The following is an 8,538-nucleotide window of genomic DNA, read 5'->3' as shown; positions in this document are numbered from 1 at the left end:
TGTTTATATGAGAAAGAAATTTAGTTTTGACGCATGAGTGAACTGTTTTGGGAGAGATATGAGCTTTTGGAGGTGAACCATGGTGTTGTGCTGAACCATCCAGGTTATTTTGGCAACAACACCAACAGTGTTGAGAACATCCAGTCTGTTTGGAGAAATGAGCCAAAGCAATTGAGAAGGATCTTTTGCCTTTTGGTGGCACTGACTATTTATATGGGAAAGGAATATAGTTTTGAAGCATGAGTGAACGGTTTGGGAGAGATATGAGCTTTTGCAAATGAACTATGGTGTTGTGCTGAACTGTAAGACTGTCCTGCCAAATGATCTTTGAGTTTTGAAAATGTAATTTCTGTTTCAAGAAATGGGCCAAACCAATGGAAAAAACTGTAACACCATTTCAAAGTGAATGTAAACTGTCCAAAATTCTAAATTGTATTTATTTACTTTTCCATGATTGATATTTTATTGGGATTTTTTGAATATCAGACAATACAAGTATATATTGAGACTTGGAAAATAAGCGCATAATGTACAGTGTTTGCACTCCAGTAAACGGAAAAAAACAATTGCAAGACCAAAACAAACAAACAAACAAAAAACAGGGGGGGGGGGGGCTAAAGACAAAAATAAAACAGATCATAAATCGTAAGCGATGCTAGGTGTCATGTTCAAATTGGTGAGCATATTTCCTAATTAGGCCCTTTCATGTTGGGCAAGTATCGTTCCCATTTCAAATTAAAGCTTTCCATTCCCACTTATTAGTCTGTATGATAAACCCTCCAGTGCAGCTAATCTGGCTTAGTGGGTGTGCCAGACAGAGGGGGGGGGAGATGCCTTCCATTCTGAAATAATAAGTTTGTGCCCCAGCATCAGTGTTACCTGAACCCACTCTGTGACATGGGATGGGAGGTCCCCAATATACAGTCTCTGGGAGACGGGTGTTTTAACGTGACTCTATATAGCTTTGAGGGGGCGAAGCTATCCTTGCTAGATTCGCCAGGCTTCCTGTTCGGGATCTTGAATTGGACAAGCCTAGTCCTGACTTCTCTGGACATATTTTTCATGTTTTGTAAGATCCTGCTCCACTCCCTGTCTGTGAATGTAACCTTCAGGAATCCCTCCCAAACCAGTCTAAGACGAGACACACCTTTGTCTGACCATTTTAAAACCATTCAATAGTACACTGAAGCTTGAGTTGTAAGTACTTCCAAAACTGATTCTGGGGCAGGTGGAATTGTGTCTTAAGATCAGAAAAAGACTTATAAAGAATATATCCCCAACATACAGGTGTCCAAGGACCAGGATTCCCCTGTCGACCCATGAGTTCCAGAGAATAAGTGATTTCCCTATGCAAAGTTTAGGGTTGTTCCATATGGAGGCTGCAGTGTGAAGGTTTGCATTAAAATTGAATATGAAGGCCATTCTTCTCCACAACCACTGTAAGTGTGAAATGATAGGATGGGCCTGTGCCTCTAATGAAAGCTTAGTGGTGATGTAATACATAGAGGGGAGTGGGTTACGCAAAGGACTCTCTAGGCCAGACCATGGGGTTGCTTTCTCATGAGGTAGCGCCCAGTGCACCAAGTGTCTCAGGCTGAATGCAAATTTGGAACACCCAGTCCACTTTGATCCACTGGCCTCTGCAGTTTCGTCAAGTTTAATCTGGGCTGCTTACTGTTCCATAGGAATTTGTTGCATAGCCTGTCAAACTGCTTAAAATATTTTGGTGGGATCTTCATTGGCAGTGCCTGTAGTAGGTAATTAAATTTGGGTGTTCAATTCATTTTTATTAGAAAGTAATAGTGGAGACCACCGTTCTATATGAAAACGTGAACACATACAACGTTCCTACGTTCGTCACGTGAGTAAGCGTATTGCGTCACTTCCCGAATCTGCACCTTTGCAATGTGTGCTTGCACTGTTTTAGCTCCGTTAAAATCACGTAAACTTTTTCTTTATAAGTGGTGAAACTCGTGTTTTGAGTTTACCCAACCACCTGTCCTCTGTAGCACCTTGTTAATCTCACATTTCTTCTCAGTTTAATCAGCTTTGGTGTATTTAGCAGTTTACTATGGCTACTTTCTCTCCTTCTGCTTCTCCTTCTCTCTCCTGCTCGTTGTGCCACATGTTTAGCTACTCCTCTTACCTCCTTTAGTGGTAATGGTACCTGTACTAAATGTAGTTTATTTGTAGCTTTGGAGGCGAGGCTCTCTGAATTAGAAGCACGGCTCCGCACCATGCAAAACCCAATAGCTAGCCAGCGCCCTGTAGCCGGTGCGGGCCGACCAAGCGCAGCTCCCGTTAGCATAGCTCCTGCCAGCTGTCCCCCTGCAGCTCCCGAGCATCTGGGAAATCAGGGCTGCTGGGTGACGTTACGAAGGAAGCATAGTCTTACCCGGCCCACGGGACACCACCAACCGCTTCACGTTTCAAACAGATTTTCCCCACTCGGCGACACACCCGCTGAGAAGCCAACTCTGGTAATTGGTGACTCTATTTTGCGGAACGTGAAGTTAGAGAAACCAGCGACCATAGTTAGATGCATTCAAGGGGCCAGAGCGGGCGACACCAAATCTTATCTCAAACTGCTGGCTAAGGCTAAGGCTAAGTATGGTACAATTGTTATTCACATCGGCAGAAATGACCAACGGTTACACCAATCGGAGGTCATTAAACTTAATGTTGAATCGGTGTGTAAGTTTGCTAAAACTATGTCGGACTCCGGAGTTTTCTTTGTTCCCCTGCCCAATCTGACCAGTGATCATTGATGGGAGTAACGTTGTTAAAATAAACTGCGTTACTAACGGCGTTACTTTTTTCAGTAACGGGGTAATCTAACTAATTACTGTTTCCATCTTTATAACGCCGTTGCCGTTAGCGAAAAATAAATGGGGCGAGTTACTTGGTTCTCAGCCACGGGAAGCAGTTTTTTGCGAGGAGAGGAGGGAGGGGCGAAACAACCGCATAGGTGATGATGATTAGCTAAGGTGGAGTAGGCTTTCATGATAAGCCAATCACAGGCAGTGTTCAGTTTATACACAAATCACACCGACACCCAACTAGCGGAGATAAGCGGCAGCAATGCCGAATGTGGAGGAAAAGTTGTGAGCAGTCAGTAGTTGGACACGGGTCGACCTGGGTTTTTCTCTCTGATGTTGTATCTGCCTTTTACATTCTGATTCGATTTTTTTTTTCAATCAAACAAATCATGTGTTGTTACACGATCGTTAAAGGAAGCGCATAGGCATGTCCAACACTTTAACCATCATGACAGTGCTCTGCATCCGAGAAAAGGGGGGATTTGGCGGCATTTACCGGGCTCTGTAAAGGACACAGTGATTTATTCTAATATCAGCAGCCTTTTGAAAGAGCAGGGGTTTGACCGAAAAACAGGTACGCAGCTCTCAAAGCGACCCAGGACTTTTGCCGATGTAAAAGCGGTAGGTCTACATGTCTACCAGTTGGGGTCTGACTCTGAGGTGCAATAAATATTAAAAGTTCTTTGTAAGTACGTGTCTATGCAATTCTACTCTATGCAATAGTTACTTTCCCTGGTAACTAGTTACTTTTATAGTGGAGTTATTCAGTTTCTAATGCAGTTACTTTTTGGGAGAAGTAACTAGTAACTGTAACTAATTACTTTTTTAAAGTAATGTCCCCGACACTGCCAGTGATGAGTCGCATGTCATCACTCCACCGCTGGTTATCTAGGTGGTGTCCAGCCAACAACATGGCCTACCTTGATAATTGGAACTCTTTCTGGGGACAGCCTTGGCTGATTAGACGAGATGGAGTTCGCCCCACCTTGGCGGGTGCTTCTCTTATCTCTAGGAATTTGGCCGATTTTATTAACACCCCAAAACCATGACAACCCAGAGTTCAGCCCAGGAGGCAGAGTTGCAGTCTTACATGCCTCTCTGGTACTGTCTCACACCCATAACTCCCCAAACTCCATAGATGTGCTGTCTGCTCCCAGATTTTTTAAATGGAAAAATAACAATTTCATAGGAACCTTATCTAAATCAACACAAATTCATTAGTACAACGGAGCAATAAGAAAATTAAATGTGGTCTTTTGAATGTCAGGTCTCTCTCATCTAAATCACTTTTAGTGACCGATTTGATAACTGATCATCGGAGTGATCTATTTTAGTTTGACTGAAATTTCAAGGAGGAGGAGTGGCAGCAATCTTCCACTCTGATTTATGTATTAATCCTAGACCTAAGCAAAGCTTTAATTCATTTGAAAGCCTTACTCTTAGTCTTGCTCAGCCAGACTGGAAAACACAAAAAACAATTGTCTTTGTTGTGGTGTATTGCCCACCTGGTCCTTACTCTGAATTCTCTGAGTTTTTATGTGATGTAGTGCTTAGAACAGATAAAGTCATTATAGTAGGTGACTTTAACTTCCATGTTGATGTTGGTAGTGACAGTCTTAGCTCTTCATGTATGTCATTACTGTACTCAATTGGCTTTTCTCAGAATGTAAATGGTTCAACTCACTATTTCAATCACACCTTAGATCTTGTACTAACTTATGGCATAGACACTGAAGGTCTAACCATATATTCTCACAACCCTCTATTGTCCGATCACTCTCTTGTAACATTTGAATTTACTATAAGTAATTACACATAAATTGGAAAGACATTTCGTTATGGTAGACACTTATCCGGTGATGCTATAACTAGATATAAGGAATTAATACCTTCAGTATTTACCTCAGTGCCTTATGTTAGTGATGTGGATGTCAGCAACCACAATCTACCTCAATCACAAATAGATTATTTTGTTGACAGCACGACAGCATTGCTTACTACAACTCTAAATCTAGTTGCTCCTCTTAAAAAGAAGGTGGTAAATCGAAGGAGGGTAGCTCCATGGTATAATTCACAGTTGCGTAGTTCAAAGCAGGCAGTTCGAAAGCTGGAAAGAATTTGGCATTCCACTAGTTCTGAAGAAGCTCACATAGCCTGGAAAGATAGTTTAACAACTTATAAAAAAAAAACTCTCCGTAAGATTAGAACAGCATATTCTTCATTAATAAAAGAAAACAAGAACAACCCCAGATTTATTTTCAGCACTGTAGCCATCTATTCCTTCAGCCCTCAGCAGTAATGACTTCATGAGCTTCTTCACTGATAAAATTGTTGGCATTAGAGATAAAATTCATAGCACTCTTCCATCTGTCAAAGATGGAAGTGGGTCAAAGTCGAGACATGTCAATTCTGGTGTCCGAGGCATATTTATAACAGTAAAAATAAATTTAAAAAAATTTTAAAAAGTACAATTTGTTACTCAATTCTCCCCACTTTACTTGCTCATATGAGTATTTACTGTAAGAAATGAAAATGTAAGGACCTATTTAGCTCAAAAGTACAAAACTGGATAACGTCCGGGCTAAAGATCTAAGTACAAAATTATGCTAAAAATCAAACACAAATACAAATATAGTAACAACACTAAGCTCATTTACATTTTTATTCAAGAATTACTTTTGTCCCCATTTTTGGATTCTCAAATGTCCTCCCTGTGTATCACACATAAAGTGGCTATATGACCATGTTTGGATTTGGACAGCCATGTTACAGGGTTTTGTATCAGCCAACAGATTCTGAAGCACCCCGAAAAGAGATAACAATGTCAGTAAATCTCTCTTAAAATGTTGATATTTTGACCTTTTCGCTCAGTGGTACGTGATGTATCACCTTGATCCAAAAAAGCGTTGAATAGGGTCAGCTGGACTTGTAGAATATCTTGAAGACGTTTCGCCACTCATCCGAGTAGCTTCTTCAGTTCTGATAAACTAGTGGGAAATTGAGGTTTAAATAGGAAAAACTCTGTGTGTAACCCCCACCCAAAACTTGCTTGACCAGAAACTGGGGTCACTACTTACCATAATGGCTGGTACTTACCTGTCCTTGAATGGGGGGAATTGTGTGCCTAGGCTAACTTACCCTATGAATAGAGCTCTAATGAGGCTATTGTCCATGGGAGCCTGGAGGCTCAAAGTGTGAATGTTGTTGAAACTTCTTGGGGACAGAAGTCAAAACTGAATTATAAATAGTTGGTAAATTAAATCTCAGTCCACCTCTGTTTAGAGAAGGTTTTTCCACTTTGACATAGATGGCTTCCCTAACTCCTCTCTCAAACCATCTATCCTCTCTGGCCAGGACTTTGACGTTGGTATCCTCAAAGGAGTGTCCTTTGCTCTTCAGGTGGAGGTGGACTGCTGAGTCGTTTCCTGATGAGCTGGCTCTCCTGTGTTGGGCCATGCGCTTGTGGATGGGTTCTTTTGTTTCCCCAATGTACAAGTCTATACATTCCTCACTGGCTTTAACTATGCTTTAACATATTTTTCTATATGTATTGACAGGACAGAAAGTAAAAAAGATTGACAGGACAGAAAGTCTGGCAGCATGTGTGACTAGAGCGTTAACATTAGCGTTAAAGCATTTCCAAAATTGTGGATCTTGCAGGATGTGTAAGTTCAATATGCAACAAAAAGTGGTCAGAGAAAGGACAATTGCTGTACTAGAAGTAGGGCCATAGGTACCCATGCAGAGGAAAGGCTGGCCCATCTGATCCAATCCCACCAAAGAGAAAATACTCATTATCTGGCACTTATTTTGCTCTTGCTTCTCATTACTTGTTCCTTTTTCAATGAACTAAATGTGATTGGATCTTACTGAGTAAAGAGGGAACGTCGATTGTCGGTAATATCCATGAGTGCTAGACGTAAGGCAATAATGGCTCGCAAGGACAACCGACAAAGAATAAAAACATGAAAATGTCCATTGTCCAATTTCATTGAGCCTTTCTACATAAAATGCATAAAAATGGTTAGAATTCCTAGACCCTTCCTCAAATTAAAGCTGGTAGTGTACACCTGAAGCCCATATCCATATACAGCATATGTACAGTAACTAGAACTTATCTCAGCCAATGGAAACACTGAATAAATAAAATGAGATTTACCTACCACCAGTAATTCAGCCAGTCTGCATTTTATTCATTCAAACCGCATTCTGACAGCCTGCTCCAACGCAGATAAGAACAATTCAGTATTCTCCTCATTTTCAAAACCAGACTCAAAGCCCATGTGTTTAAAATTGCTTACTCACTCCACCACCCCTAACTCCAACACCATCCTACCTCTCCCTCCTTTTTTCAGTTTTATTAAATGTTGTACATTGTTTTTTGTTGGTGTTTTGAATGTTGTTTTATTGTACTGATGTTTTAATCCATTGTTCTACTCGTATGTTCTTCTCTGTAAAGTATCCTTGAGTGGTTCAAAAGGCACTTTTTAACTTCAATTCAATTCAATTCAATTCAGTTTTATTTATATAGCGCCAATAACAATACAAATCGTCTCAAGACGCTTCACAAAAACCAGCCTGCAACCTCCAGAGCAAGCCTGAGGGCGACGGTGGCAAGGAAAAACTCCCTTTTAATAGGAAGAAACCTTGAGCAGAACCCAGCTCATATGGAGGGACCCATCTGCCGAAGGCCAGCCGAGTAGAAACAGAGAAGATAGAGAGTGTTGAGGAGGAATTTAGCCCTGCTTTCCTCTCCTCTCCGGGTCCGTTGATGTGAGGAATAAAGAGACGAGAGAATGACGTCGAGTACGAGTATTTATTCACAGTCTGCAGAGTGTGGAGACCACAGTACATACAAAGATATGAGTCTGGATCTGAGTTGCCTTCGCGGGGGCAGTTCTTTTCTATTCCTACAGTCTAAGGTGTTTGTCTACTCCTGATAGGCTCATCTACTTCTCCTCTTTGACACACTTTCTCTGTTAGATTGTGGTCCGGCGCATCCTGCTCCCCCCGCGAGACATCTTCAGAAAATACATGGTGACCTTTAAGTACAAGTTGTTCTCAATACAATCATATCATTCGGCCTTCCAGTGTTTTCCACTTCTGCACACAGTACATGTTCAGTGTATTCTGTTCCATTGATTATGTCCCATATTTTGCATATTGAATCACTTCTGGTAATTAAACCTGATTATTAAGGCACTCATAAGCACGCATACATTTTACTGTTCCCACAATTCCCCCTTTTGATCTCTACAAAGAGATCAACCTAAGCTAACTAAGTGAAAAATTGTTATTCCCCCTTTTGATCTCTATAAAGAGATCAACACAAGCTAGCCCAGCGTATAAAATCAAACATTTAAACTGCGGACGGATCCCTGATATCTCCCAACTCCATCTCCACTTCATCCTGAAGGAGGGGCAACATATAAGGCGGTGGCTGAGATTTACCTTCTATGGTAGTAGTGATAAACCTTACCATCAGCGACCGAATACAAGGCACGCAACAGCAGCCACATGTAACCAGGATGGCTGTAAATACTGCAATCGACATTAATAAGGATAAAATCAAAGTCTTCCACTTACCAAACGTGCTAGCAAACCACTCATCCATGGGGTTGTCGAGGCCGGAATGTTCGTGCATTGTGTTCGAGAGCGCTCTCAGGCCTTCCAGGGCTCTGGTTACAGATCCGTCTGGTGCCGTGTTGTTTGGAATAAA

General features: G+C 41.4%; 1 long non-coding RNA gene across 1 annotated transcript; it reads right to left on the bottom strand.

Annotated features, from left to right (window-relative positions):
- Positions 1-7,623: 7,623 nt before the first annotated feature.
- Positions 7,624-8,210, bottom strand: LOC125012436. The gene is made up of 2 exons (XR_007113277.1): positions 8,148-8,210; positions 7,624-8,088 (listed from the first exon to the last, which is right to left on the bottom strand). It is a non-coding gene; the product is annotated as an uncharacterized LOC125012436 (long non-coding RNA).
- Between the last annotated feature and the right edge of the window lie 328 nt (positions 8,211-8,538).

Source organism: Mugil cephalus, chromosome 8, assembly GCF_022458985.1.
Source record: "Mugil cephalus isolate CIBA_MC_2020 chromosome 8, CIBA_Mcephalus_1.1, whole genome shotgun sequence".
NCBI classification, from domain to species: Eukaryota; Metazoa; Chordata; class Actinopteri; order Mugiliformes; family Mugilidae; genus Mugil; species Mugil cephalus.
Note: the sequence above shows the minus strand (reverse complement) of the source record. Positions and strands in the feature narration are given on the sequence as shown.